At 47.2% G+C, this 14,597-nt stretch overlaps 1 protein-coding gene across 3 annotated transcripts in view; it reads right to left on the reverse strand.

Moving 5' to 3' along the window:
• The window catches only part of reck (reversion-inducing-cysteine-rich protein with kazal motifs), a 194,833-nt gene extending 181,200 nt beyond the window's left edge, over positions 1-13,633 (reverse strand). For 2 of the 3 annotated variants that reach the window (XM_070890515.1, XM_070890505.1), the window contains exon 1: positions 13,563-13,621. The gene's annotated coding sequence lies outside the window, so the exon portion shown is untranslated. Of the gene's footprint in view, positions 1-7,798; positions 7,899-13,562 lie in introns of all 3 variants that reach the window. The other variant, XM_070890511.1, reaches the window with a different exon arrangement.
• Positions 13,634-14,597: the final 964 nt, after the last annotated feature.

Here is a 14,597-nt window from a genome sequence, read left to right on the forward strand (position 1 = left end):
TGTGCTAGCTTTTACCTTAAAAGAGTTAGATTACTATTAGAGCTAGGCAATTTAGGGGTGAAATCAAGGAGCACTTTTTCCCCTCACACAAAAAGGGTAGTGGAAATCTGGAACTCTCTGCACGCTGAGCCAGGTGAAACTTTCAAGACCGAGATGGATAGATGTTTACTAAGTATGAGGATCAGATATGGAGCAATGGCAGGTAAATGGAGTTGAGGTACGGAACAGCCATTAGAATAGAATGGTGGTACAGGCTCGAGGTGCTGAATGGCCTAATCCTTTTCTTAGACACTTAAAAATAAGTAAATATAATTTGTTTAACAAGAAGCACATTTGAGCAGCAACATTGTCCCTTTCAAAGTAATTCCCTCAAAGTAATATTAAAGCTACATGTTTTAATTTAGTTAAAGGTTTTCCTAATTGCAGGAATCCAGCTATAACATATTCCTGCAGCAGGATCCATTTTATTCCCAGCAACAATTTTCTCGGAAAAAAAGGATTTGGAATGCACTGCCTAATAGGATGCTGGAAACAGATTTAATACTAGCTTTCAAAAGGGAATTGCATAAATATTTTAAGGATAAAAACTGCAGGGATATGGGAAAGAGCCAGGGAGTGGGACTAACTGGATTGCTCTTCGAAAGAGCCAGCGCAGAATCGATGGACTGAATGGCCTCCTTCTGTGCTATACTATTCTATGATAAATAAAAAAGATTTTGGGGATAGAATGGATGGACCAGTAGGTCTTTTCCTGTGCATCATTTTTGCATGTACTGTGATGCTACACAAAGATGTGCAGAACAGTCCATGGACAAAGCCATTATGATATGGGACAGTAATATTCCTGAAGTCAGTAGAAAGTATGGTAATTTCCAGTTCAGAGTAAAATTTGAAATAAATTTTTGGTGAGAGCCCAGGATTAGGTTACCAAATAAGGAGTGGCCGGCCAATTAGACATGACGGTTGGACTTACGAACTCCCAACACACCTGGCTGAGATCAAGGCGATCTTCATCATTGTTTCCATGTGAGGTATTTTAACTCATGAGAATGAAATTGTTTGAATGCAATTAATCATGAAGGAATGCTTCAAAGACAAGTGGTGCACATCTGGACAAAGGGACCACCAAATTTTCTTTTCCAGTTAGGTTTAGATTTATCAATTTATAGAGACGTGTCCACAGGTGTGGAGAGTAGACAGAGACCACTACCAAAAAAAAGATTAACTGGTCATTCTTCTCACTAGTATTGTGGGATCTGTTATTCAAACTGTGCATAAATTAACCTACAAAGCAACCGCACTTTAACAAGTAATTTGTGCGAAGCACTTTATGGCATTCCTGAGAGATATGATGATCATCATCATAGGCATTCCTCGGAATTGAGGAAGACTTGCTTCCACTCTTAGCGTGGGTTCTTAGGTGGCTGTACAGTCCGATACAAGAACCACAGTCTCTCTCACAGGTGGGACAGACAGTGGTTGAAGGAAAGGGTGGGTGGGGAGTCTTGTTTGCCACACGCTCTTTCCGTTGCCTGTGCTTGATTTCTGCATGCTCTCGGCGACGAGACTCTAGGAGCTCAGCGCCCTCCAGTTGCACTTCCTCCACTTAGGGTAGTCTTTGGCCAAGGACTCCCAGGTGTCAGTGGGGATATGTTGCACTTTATCAGGGAGGATTTGAGGGTGTCCTTGTAACGTTTCTGCTGCCCACCTTTGACTCGTTTGCCACGGACAAGTAGAGTAGAGCGCTTGCTTTGGGAGTCTCATGTCTGGCATGCGAACTATGTCGCCTGCCCAGCGGAGCATGATCAAATGTGGTCAGTGCTTCAATGCTGCGGATGTAGGCCTGGTCGAGGACGCTAACGGTGGTGCGTCTGTCCTCCCAGGAGATTTGTAGGATCTTGCGGAGACATCGTTGGTGGTATTTCTCCAGCGACTTAAGATGTCTACTGTACATGGCCCACGTCTCTGAGCCATACAGGAGGGCGGGTGTTACTACAGCCCTGTAGACCATGAGCTTGGTGACAGTTTTGAGGGCCTGGTCTTCAAACACACTTTTCCTCAGGCAGCCGAAGGCTGCACTGGCGGCAGTGTTGGATCTCGTCGTCAATGCCTGCTCTTGTTGAAAGAAGGCATCCGAGATAAGGAAAGTAGTCCACGTTGTCCAGGGCCGCGCCATGGATCTTGATGACTGCGGGGGCAGTGCTATGTGGCGATGACAAGTTGGTGAAGGATCTTTGTCTTACTGATGTTCAGTGTAAGGCCTATGCTTTCGTACACCTCAGTAAATACGTCGACTATGTCCTGGAGTTCAACCTCCGTATGTGCACAGAGGCAAGCGTCGTCCGCGTCCTGTTGCTCGCCGACAGAGGTTGGGGTGGTCTTGGACCTGGCCTGGAGACGGTGAAAGTTGAACAGGTTCTCACTGATTCTGTAGTTTAGTTCCACTCCAGCGGGGAGCTTGTTGACTGTGAGGTGGAGTTGGCAGCGAGGAAGATTGAGAAGAGGGTTGGGGGCGATGACGCAGCCCTGTTTGACCCCAGTCCGGACGTGGATTTGGTCTGTGATGGATCCGTGGTAAGGATCACGGCCTGCATGTCGTCGTGGAGCAGGCGGAGGATGGTGACATACTTTTGGGGGCATCCGAAACGGAGGAGGACACTCCATAGACCCTCGCGGTTGACAGTGTCAAAGACCTTTGTAAGGTCGAAGAAGGCCGTTCCCTGCATTTTTCCTGCAGCTGTCGAGCTACAAAAATCATGTCCGTTGTGATGTGATGTGATAAGGCACTATAGAAATGCAAATATTTTTCTTCACTTTCGTTAATTATTACATTAGTCACCATATTGAAGAACAACAGGAAAGGAGTTTGAGCTGCGTTAATCTTATGAACAACCTTGTGTCCAGTATAATAATTATGGCTATTGTCATCAAAATCAAATTAGAGTGCACTGCTGAGATCTTTGCCCAGAAGGTTTGAACTACATGTGAGTATAACTCATGCTTAAGTAATGCTGCCTGAGACTGAGGCAATTCTGAGATGGCGGTCTTTTGAAAGTGAGGACTTGCACTGGATACGGCTGTGATTCATTGAAATTCACAAGAATGATGAGGGATAGAATGGCATATAGATGGGCTGAAATTCGCCAAATCATTGACATTGTTGGAGCAAGAGAGGCTAAAAGCATGCAAACATTTCCTTACATAGAAACCATAGTAATGTTGCATGCTAAGAACAAATAGCCAAAAGAGAATTCAATGCACAGTAGAATCAAAGATGACCAGTGAATGGAGCCATTATATGCTCTTTAAAGGCACTCAGGATGCTGGAAATCCTTTATCCCACTAACTGGGACAGTGCATAGCAGCACAGCTAACATGGAGTGAAGAGGTAGGAAACAGGCAAGGAGCAGATAGGAAAGTGTTTCAAATGCATATCAGATGACAAAAGGTATCTAGAAGAGTTTGAGCTGAAATGCAAGTGGAAGTGAGACTATAGTAAAACAGTAAACATTTTTAACTACACGACCTAAAACATTCACTTTGAGAAGATATTCTTTCATTCTGCAGATTGCTTAATGAAAATATCAATGTCATAACTATTAGTTCTTTTCTAATTTGCCGAGCTAGTGGAAATCCCATATGATAACCTACCTTAAAAGAAATCCATTGGAACTTTCAGATGGCTCAAAGTCTAAATGTACCACCAGTGCAGTAATGAGCCATGTAGGTTCAATTGCTGTTCTGTGACAAATTTGCTAATATCAACCAGCAACTTTTAGTTAAAGCTAAATATATCTGTAAGAGCACAGGATGAGCTTTCACCCACACCAAGGCCCATGTCCATCGCCCTGTCCTCACCAAGCTCCATTGTCTCGCCATGACCCAGAAAATGGACCAAGATTCTCATCCTTGCCTTCAGATCCCTGTATGTTCTCACCCTATCTTATCTCAGCAGCGGGAGATCGAGAGGCCCATAAAAAGAGCGCGGAGTTCGGGAGGAGCCACAGCAGCGGGAGCGGGAGATCGAGGCCGAAAGTAAAACAAAGACTACTATGTGTGCGGGAAGTGTATCCAGCTGTAGCTCCTGTCATACAGCATTGTGGCACTGGAGCTGCGCATGGACTCATTCTGGAGCATCCGCGATGCTGAGGATGTCGTGAATAGCATGTTTAGTGAGTTGGTCACAACGCAGGTAAAGGTTACAAAGGCAGATAGGGAATGGGTGACCATCAGGCAGAGCAGGAGTAGGAAAGTAGTGCAGGGGTCCCCTGTGGTCAACTCCCTCCAAAACAGATATAGCACTTTGGATACTGTTGGGGGAGATGGGTCATCAGGGGAAGGTAGCAGCAGCCAAGTTCATGGCACCATGGGTGACTCTGCTGCACAGGAGGGCAGGGAAGTGTGGGAGAGCTATAGTGGTGGGGGATTCTATTGTAAGGGGAATAGATAGGTGTTTCTGTGGCCGCAATCGAGAATCCAGGATGATATGTTGGCTCCCTGGTGCAAGGGTCAAGGATATCTCGGAGCGGCTGCAGGGCATTCTGGAGGGGGAAGGTGAACAGCCAGTTGTCATGGTGCATATAGGTACCAACGATATAGGTAAAAAACGGGATGAGGTCCTACGAGACGAATTTAGGGAGCTAGGAGTTAAATTAAAAAGTAGGACCTCAAAAAGGTAGTATTCTCAGGATTGCTACCACTGCCACGTGCTAGTCAGAATAGAAATAGCAGGATACTTAAGATGAATACATGGCTTGAGGAATGGTGCAAGAGGGAGGGATTCAAATTCCTGGGACATTAGAACCGGTTCTGGGGGAAGTGGGACCAGTAGAAACCGGACGGTCTGCACCTGGGCAGGACCGGAACCGATGTCCTAGGGGGAAGTGTTTGCTCGTGCTGTTGGGACGGGTTTAAACTAATATGGCAGGGGGATGGGAATCTATGCAGGGAGATAGAGGGTAGTAAAATGAGGGCAGAAGCAAAAGGTAGAAAGGAGATAAGGAAAAGTGGAGGGCAGAGAAATCAAAGGGAAAAATCAAAAAGGGCCACATTACAACATAATTCTAAAAGGACAAAGAGTGTTTAAAAAAAACAAGCCTGAAGGCACTGTGTCTAAATGTGAGGAGCATTCGTAATAAGGTGGATGAATTAACTGCGCTTATAGTGGTTAACGGATATGATGCAATTGGGATTACGGAGACATGGCTCCAGGGTGACCAAGGCTGGTAACTCAACATCCAGGGGTATTCAATATTCAGGAAGGATAGACAGAAAGGAAAAGGAGGTGGGGTAGCATTGCTGGTTAAAGAGGAAATTAACACAATAGTCAGGAAGGACATTAGCTTGGATGATGTTGAATCTGTATGGGTAGAGCTGCAAAACACCAAAGGGCAGAAAATGCTGGTGGGAGTTGTGTACAGACCACCAAACAGTAGTAGTGAGGTTGGGGATTGCATCAAACAGGAAATTAGAGATGTGTGCAATAAAGGTACAGCAGTTATCATGGGTGACTTTAATCTATATATAGATTGGGCTAACCAAATTGGTAACAATACGGTGAAGGGATGGTTTGAGACCAATATGTCGAGGAACCAACTAGAGGGCTGGCCACCCTAGATTGGGTGTTGTGTAATGAGAGAGGATTAATTAGCAATCTTGTTGTGCGAGGCCCCTTGGGGAAAAGAGACCATAATATGGTAGAATTCTTCATTAAGATGGAGAGTGATACAGTTAATTCAGAGACTAGGGTCCTGAGCTTAAAGAAAGGTAACTTCGATGGTATGAGACGTGAATTGGCTAGGATAGACAGGCAAATGATACTTAAAGGGTTGACGGTGGATAGGCAATGGCAGACATTTAAAAATCACATGGATGAATTTCAACAATTGTATATCCTGTCTGGCATAAAAATAAAACCGGGAAGGTGGCTCAACCGTGGCTAACAAGGGAAATTAGGGATAGTGTTAAATCCAAGGAAGAGGCATATAAATTGGTCAGAAAAAGCAGCAAACCTGAGGACTGGGAGAAATTTAGAATTCAGCAGAGGACAAAGGGTTTAATTAGGAGGGGGGAAATAGAGTATGAGAGGAAGCTTGCAGAGAACATAAAAACTGACTGCAAAAACTTCTATAGTTATGTGAAGAGAAAAAGATTAGTGAAGACAAATATAGGTCCCTTGCAGTCAGAATCAGGTGAATTTATAATGGTGAACAAAGAAATGGCAGACCAACTGAACAAATACTTTGGTTCTGTCTTCACTAAGGAAGACACAAATAATGTTTCGGAAATACTAGGGGACCGAGGGTCTAGCGAGAAGAAGGAACTGAAGGAAATCCTTAATAGTCAGGAAATTGTGTTTGGGAAATTGATGGCATTGAAGGCCGATAAATCCCCAGAGCATGATAGTCAGCATCCCAGAGTACTTAAGGAAGTGGCCCTAGAAATAGTGGATGCATTGGTGGTCATTTTCCAACATTCTATAGACTCTGGATCAGATACTATGTATTGGAGGGTAGCTAATGTAACCCCACTTTTTAAAAAAGGAGGGAGAGAGAAAACAGGGAATTATAGACCGGTTAGCTTGACATCAGTAGTGGGGAAAATGTTGGAATCAATTATTCAAGATGTACCTGCTTTTGATCCATTCCCCTCAAAACCCTTACCTAACAAAAATCTGTTGATCTCAGTCTTGAAAATTTCAATTGACCCAGCAACTACAGGCTCTTGAGGAGAATTCCAGGTTTCCACTACCCTTTTGTGTGACATTGATTCGTGGGAGACTAAATCCGAATCCAACTCCCTCACCCGGGCAGCAGAATCATATACCCAGTTTTCTTTGGATGTATTAATCGGCAGACAGAATAACATAAGAACATAAGAATTAGGAACAGGAGTAGGCCATCTAGCCCCTCGAGCCTGCTCCGCCATTCAACAAGATCATGGCTGATCTGGCCGTTGCCTCAGCTTCACTTACCCGCCCACTCCCCGTAACCCTTAATTCCCTTATTGGTTAAAAATAACACAGCTATATTTAAGTGTAAAGTGGTGGGAACAGGTTCAGTCTCCCTGAATCCGTACTGTGTAAAAGCGACTATCGTCTCTGGAGTGTACTGTATATTGCAGTGTACATGGTATACACTTAAAAAAAAAAGTGATATAAAAGTAGCACTTTATTTTCTATAAGCATCGCAATACATAGATCTATGCAATAAAAGAATGTTAATTTTACTGCATTACCATTTCTATTAATTCTCCAAATAAAGGTTTAAAATACAAAGGCCTATTTCTTTCTATCTGTGTTATGGAATAAATTCCCGAATTCTCTTACTGCATTTCAATTCTGTTACTCGAGGTTGAATGGCCTCAAGAGCAACATGTTTATGCATCCCGGGTCATCTAATGTCCAGATTAAAAATGATTTCTGCTGTGTTAAATAGGTTATGCTCCCCTTGACTCTGACTTACTAGCAGATCTCCTGCAGCAGTGTTCAGTGGCAGTCTGGGGAACAGGCTAGAGACTAGAGCAGGAGTGGAGAGCAAAATGAGATAGGTAGGGAAAGGAGGAAGCAAAGCAATTAAATACACGGGGGGGTAAAACAAGAGGATTCTATACATTGCTGGAAAAAATAGAGCGGCCTAACTGAGTGCCTGCCACTGAGAGCGAGCTTGGCGAGAGACAGAGAGTTTGTGCAGCGGCTATGCTCATTTGTAGTTCAAATGTTTTGAAATGAAATGGCAAATGGAAAGCACCATAAGAAAAAAAAACACAGAAGTTGTGAGCTTCTAGAGAAGAGCAGTACCTAGCCAGTCACAAAGGGCAGGGTGATAGTGGTGGTTCGGATGGCCTATCTTACTTGATACACAACTGAGCATGGACCTTTAACTCAGGATGTTTCTTTCCTGTAGAAAAGAGAAAATAAAATTATGAGTTCCCGAGTGGTTTGCCGGGATGAGGACAGAGAAATTCTTAGCCATAAGCAATGCCACAGAAGAACTGGAAGTAAATAAACCTCACTATGTTAACCATTTGCCTTTCTCACTAGTGTGTTTTGTGTAATGTACTATACCTGATCTGTATCCTCCCTCCAAGACATGCCTATGTATTATCCTTCATATAGTTTAATTCTGGATTGTGGCTGTGCTTTATCCTAATTCATCGATCGCTATGCAAAGTGTTAAATAGGTTATGGTGGTGTTGAGGTACAGTTGAGAATGATCCTCGCAATGTGCTTACCTACCCGGCAATGTGCCGTGCAGGGAGATTTTCGCGGTCAAGTAAATGTCAATCTGATGTTTCCCCATATTCCCTTCTTTCTCAACTGGTAAATTTAGCTGAACTACTTTTCCAGTTCTCCCAGTCTGTTCACATTCAGGAGAGATTTCTCACACATATGATGAGGCAGAGTCAACATGATTTTATGAAAGGGAAATAGTGTTCGACAAATTTGAGGATGTAACTAGCAGGGAGATAAAGGGGAACCAGTGGATGTAGTATGTTTGGATTTTCAAAAAGCATTCGATAAGGTACCAAACAAATGGTTGTTACGCAAAGTATTTTATTTCATAAGACGACAATTACTTCTGTCACATGTCCCATTTAAGGCCAGAATGCTCCTGATCTGCAAAAATAAACAGCCCTGAAGAGGACCTGCTAATTACATCACCTCAGTATGCGTGCAAAGACTTCAAATATTGTATGAATACTTCAGAACGTTCACAATATCTCAATACAAAGATCTACCACATCGAGGGACAAGGGCTGCAGATGCATGGGAACGCCACCACTGCCTTCACCTCCAAATCACACACCATTCTTGATTTGGAAATACATTGGAAATCCTTCATGATCGCTGGGTCAAAATCCTGGAACTCCCTCCCGAGCAGTATTGAGAGAGTACCTTCACCACACAGACTGTAACGGTTCAAGAAGGCAGCTCACCACCACCTTCTCAAATACAACTAGGAATGGGCAATAAACTGCCAGCCTTGCCAAGAACGAATTTTTTAAAATACCAAACATGAGGTTTAGTTGAACTCCTTCATGGCCAGCCACAATGCTACAGAAACATTGAATGCAGTACGAAGTTCTTGGAGTTGGCGAGCAGCCTTTACTTTAAATGTTCATTATCGGTGACTATTTAAAACTCTTACTAAGGGTGTAGTTAAGTAGTTAAACTGCCACTTTCGCAGCAGTACAAAGTTATTTTGGGTGTAACTCAATATAAATGTCCCATTACTCAGGAGACCATGGAGCATAGTAAAGCCATGAAGTGCGAGACAATCTCTCAAGCCGAGTTCACAGTGCGGTATAACTTCACATTAAATTGCACACATTTTATGTGAATGAGATACAGCAACAAAAAAACACTGTCCATAAAATTCATTTTGGGAAACTTCCCTTAAAGCCACTGATGTTATTTTGGCTTTCATTTGTGGAGAGTCTGATAAAAAAAAATTGCTAATGGAAGAAGTAAATTGCTTTGATTTGGTTCCTTAACACCACAGATTTAAAATTCTCATCCTTAACCTTTAAACCCCTCCATGGTCTGTCCTGGTCTCTTTCGTTCTCCAATGCTACAAACCCATGCTGCCCCTACAACTTTCTATTCTTCTAACTCCAGAGTATTGTGCATTCCCCCTTCCCTTTGGCTGCCGGTTGGTGGATGTATCCTCAGTCAGTTAAAGCGACACTTAAATTTCCTCCCTAAACTCCACCAGTTCTCTACCTGCCTCGACTCTTTTAAGACCCTCTAAAAAGCCACCTTATTGGCCAAGCTTCTGGTCACTTCTCCAATCTCTCCTTTTCGCTTGAATTCCATTGTTGTTGCAAGCACTAGCCTCTCACATCACTCTGGATGGGTTGGCCTCATGTGGTAAATAGAAATTGCAACAATGTGTCCTTGCCAAACCTGTTTCCATCCTTTCCCAATGGGTTACATCCAATATGGCAAGAATTTATTTCAAAGGGGACAAAAACAAGTTCTGGTTATGATCAGGCAAAAAACATAAAACATTATGCACTCAGAACAGAGGGACACTTGGCAAACAATGATCGAACTTGAACGCTTCAAAAATAAAACTGTCTCATCCCCAGCCAATGTTACATCATGCGTGAATTATTTTATCTACTTAAACAACTCAAAATAGTACACTGAGCCAGTGATTTTAGGAAATCTTGCTGTGTACCTCATCGTTAAGGCAATATAAACAAGCACTGCTTCATGGTAATTAGCGACACATTGTTTATTTAGTGTGCGCACTAGGTCCGTGCAGGTCTCCTGGTTAACCCTTCCACACACAGGCATCTTCCACCCCTTCAACTGGAGTTCAGGTTTGGAATATCGGGTCCTTCATTGAAACATCTGTGAATTCATATGGAAGCAAGTCATCTTCGTTCGAGGGACCGCCTGTGATGATGATGATTTACTTTGCAAAACCTCACACCCAGCTTTGCTATGCAGTTTCTTACTCCTTAGAATGCTGTTCAAATTAGTTTGTACACAATAGCAAGATTACCCATGTTCAAAATTGATTCTTTACAATGCATTCTCAAAGCCAAGATTGTCTTCTGCGGAATGCTACAGAAGTCTGATTCCACAGGACTCATCCCAGTACGAAGGAAGACACTTGAATCTGTGTACATGGCACTCTCTCTCTAACCTGTCACAGAAAATGTTTCCCCCCCCCCCCCACTAATGTGTTTAAAATGCAGGCAGCAGCATTTAAGGCAACTCCTGGTAGGTTTACGCAAGGCTTTGGAGTAATTCTTTACTAGATGTTACACACGAGTTACAATCCATTAGGTGGTAACCCAATGTACAGCAGGCACCTCAAAGCACTGGAGAAGTACCACCAACGCTGCTTCCACAAGATCCTGCAAATCCATTGGCAGGATAGGCGCAAACAACGTCAGCGTTCTCGCTCAGGCCAACATCCCCAGCTTCGAAGCATTGAACGCGCTCGATCAGCTCCGATGGGCGAACCACATTGTCCGCATGCCCGATACTAGACTTCCAAATCAAGCGCTCTGCTCAGAGCTCCGACACGGCAAGCAAGCCCCAGGTGGGCAGAGGAAATGCTTCAAGGATACCCTCAAAGCCTCCTTGAAAAATTGCGACATCCTCATCGACACCTAGGAATCCCTGGCCCAAGACCGTTCAAAGTTGGAGGAGAAGCATCCGGGAAAGTGCCGAACACCTCAAGTCTCTTCGCCGGGAGCAGCGTAAGCCAAGCACAATCAGCGGAAGGAGCACACGATAACCCAAGGACCCCACCCACCCGTCCCTCCAGCCATCGTCTGCTCCACCTGTGACAGAGACTGTAGGTCCCACATTGGAATCAGTCACCTGAGAACTCATATTTGTGTGGATGCAAGTCATCCTCAACTCCGAGGGACTGCCTAAGAGGTAACCCAAGCATTGTGAAGCAGTCTCCTAAGTGGGTCCCCGGGGCGGGGGTGTCTCCTTGTACTGATCCCTGGCAACTTCAGCATAAGTGTAAACAGAAACCATTTCTCAGTAACCCTATCATTTTAGTCCCCACACAGTTTAGGTGTCTCCCTCTCCCATCTATGGGGTTGAGGGGGGGGGGCTGTGAATGTGCAGTAGGTGGGTCTCCTTCCCTACAATGGGCTCTCTCTCTTGGAAGGTTGTGTCACTCCCCTTCATGGAGGTCACCCTCCCATGGGGGTCGATGGGAGGTCTGCATTGGAAGCCACGCGCCTCCTGCCCCACCCTCCAGTGGGGGTCTATGGGGATTAGGGGATCTATGGGGATGGGAAGCGGTCTATGGGGATGGGGATAGGAAGCGGTCTATGGGGATGGGGGGGGCGGTCTATGGGGATGGGGGGGCGGTCTATGGGGATGGGGGGGCGGTCTATGGGGATGGGGGCGTTCTATGGGGATGAGGGGGGTCTATGGGGATGAGGGGGGTCTATGGGGATGAGGGGGATCTATGGGGATGAGGGGGGTCTATGGGGATGAGGGGGGTCTATGGGGATGAGAGGGGGTCTATGGGGATGAGAGGGGGTCTATGGGGATGAGAGGGGGTCTATGGGGATGAGAGGGGGTCTATGGGGATGAGAGGGGGTCTATGGGGATGAGAGGGGGTCTATGGGGATGAGGGGGGTCTATGGGGATGAGGGGGTCTATGGGGATGAGGTTGGTCTATGGGGATAAGGGGGGTCTATGGGGTTAAGGGAGGGGGTCCTTGGGGATAAGGGAGGGGGTCCATGGGGATAAGGGAGGGGGTCCATGGGGATAAGGGAGGGAGTGCATGGGGATAAGGGGAGGGTCTATGGGGATAAGGGGAGGGTCCATGGGGATAAGGGAGGGGGTCCATGGGGATAAGGGAGGGAGTGCATGGGGATAAGGGGAGGGTCTATGGGGATAAGGGGAGGGTCTATGGGGATAAGGGGGAGTCCATGGGGATAAGGGGGTCCCTGGAGATAAGGGGGTCCCTGGGGATAAGGGGGGTCTATGGGGATAAGGGGGGTCTATGGGGATAAGGGGGGTCTATGGGGATAAGGGGGGTCTATGGGGATAAGGGGGGTCTATGGGGATAAGGGGAGTCTATGGGGATAAGGAGGGGTCCATGGGGATAAGGGGGGCCCATGGGGATATGAGGGGGGTCTATGGGGATAAGGGGGGTCTATGGGGATGAGGGGGGTCTATGGGGATGAGGGGGGATCTGTAGGGATAAGGGGGGATCTGTAGGGATATGGGGGTCTATGGGGATGAGGGGGGTCTATGGGGATGAGGTGGGTCTATGGGGATAAGGGGGAGTCCATGGGGATAAGGGGGGGTCCCTGGGGATAAGGGGGATCCCTGGGGATAAGAGGGGGGTCCCTGGGGATCAGGGGGGGTCCCTGGGGATAAGGGGGGGTCCCTGGGGATAAGGGGGGGTCCCTGGGGATAAGGGGGGGGGTACCCTGGGGATAAGGGGGGGGTCCCTGGGGATAAGGGGGGGGTACCCTGGGAATAAGGGGGGGGTACCCTGGGGATAAGGGTGGGGGTACCCTGGGGATAAGGGGAGGTCCCTGGGGATAAGGAGAGGTCCCTGGGGATAAGGGGGGTCCATGGGGATAAGGGGGTCCATGGGGATAAGGGGGTCCATGGGGATAAGGGGGGTCCATGGGGATAAGGGGGGTCCACGGGGATAAGGGGGGGTCCATGGGGATAAGGGGGGGTCCATGGGGATGAGGGGGGTCCATGGAGATGAGGGGGGATCATGGGGATGAGGGGCTTCTATGGGGATGAGGGGGGTCTATGGGGATAAAGGGGGTCTGTGGGAATAAGCGGGTCTATGGGAATAAGGGGGGTCTATGGGGATAAGGGGGGTCTATGGGGGGAATCTATGGGGATAAAGGGGGTCGATGGAGATGAGAGAGGTCTATGGGGATGAGGGGAATCTATGGGGATAAAGGGGGTCCATGGGGATAAAGGGGGTCCATGGGGATAAAGGGGGATATATGGGGATGAGGGGGATCTATGGGGATAAAGGGGGTCCATGGGGATATGAGGGGGATCTATGTGTGAATGAGCCCGGGACGACAGGTCCTCTTACCTGGCCGGTGCGGTAAGATGCTGCCGAGTCCGTTCCCGATCCGCTCCCTCCGGCTCCGCCACAGACTGCGGGGCCACACGTGACGTCACCCCGTAATACACGCACTATACGTCATCACGTAGCGAGCACATGCGTCATTTCGCACAATCCTCATTATCCAGGAGTGTGATTATGGTTCAGGGTTCGGGAGTCTATGTCTCCAGAATGGCTCAGGGGCTCAGGGGCTCCGGGGCTCCGTGAGTGTGTACATAGGCGCCGCGGCTCAGGGTGTGTGTGTACACAGGGTCCGGGGGGGTGTATACACAGGGGCTCAGGGTGTTTGTGTACACAGGATCCGGGGGGGGTGTGTGTGTATACACAGGGTCAGGGGCTCAGGGTGTGTGGACACAGCGTCAGGGTGTGTGTGTATACATAGGTGCTCAGGGTGTTTGTGTATACACAGGGTCAGGGGCTCAGGGTGTGTGGACACAGCGTCAGGGTGTGTGTGTATACATAGGTGCTCAGGGTGTTTGTGTACACAGGGTAGGGGCGCAGTGCGCGTGTACACAGGGTCTGGGGCTCAATGTATGCACACAGGGCTAGGGTGTGTGTACACAGAGTCCAGGCTATAGGGTATTTGTGTACACAGGGCTCAGAGGCTCAGGCTGTGTATGTACATAGGGTCCAGGGCTCAATGTGTGTGTGTGTACTGGGTCCAAATCTGTGTACACTGGGTTGGGGGTGTATGTACACAAGTCCGGGTGTGTGTGTGTTTGTACATAGGGTCCGGATGTGGGGTTCCGGGTGCATGTACACAGCCCAGGGTGTGTGCACAGAGGGTCCGGGCGTGTGTGTACCCAGGGCTCAGGGTGTATGCACAGAGGGTCTGGGTCTCCGTGTGTGTGTACACAGAGTCGGGGCTCAGGGTGCCTGTACACCGGGTCCGGCTGTGTGCGTACACAAGGTCTGGGGCTCAGGGTTTGTGTGTACACAGGGTCCACGTATGAGTTTTTACACAGGGGCTCAGGGTATGTGTGTACAAAGGGTCTGGGGTTT

This window comes from Pristiophorus japonicus, chromosome 1, assembly GCF_044704955.1.
Source record: "Pristiophorus japonicus isolate sPriJap1 chromosome 1, sPriJap1.hap1, whole genome shotgun sequence".
Lineage (NCBI taxonomy): Eukaryota > Metazoa > Chordata > Chondrichthyes > Pristiophoridae > Pristiophorus > Pristiophorus japonicus.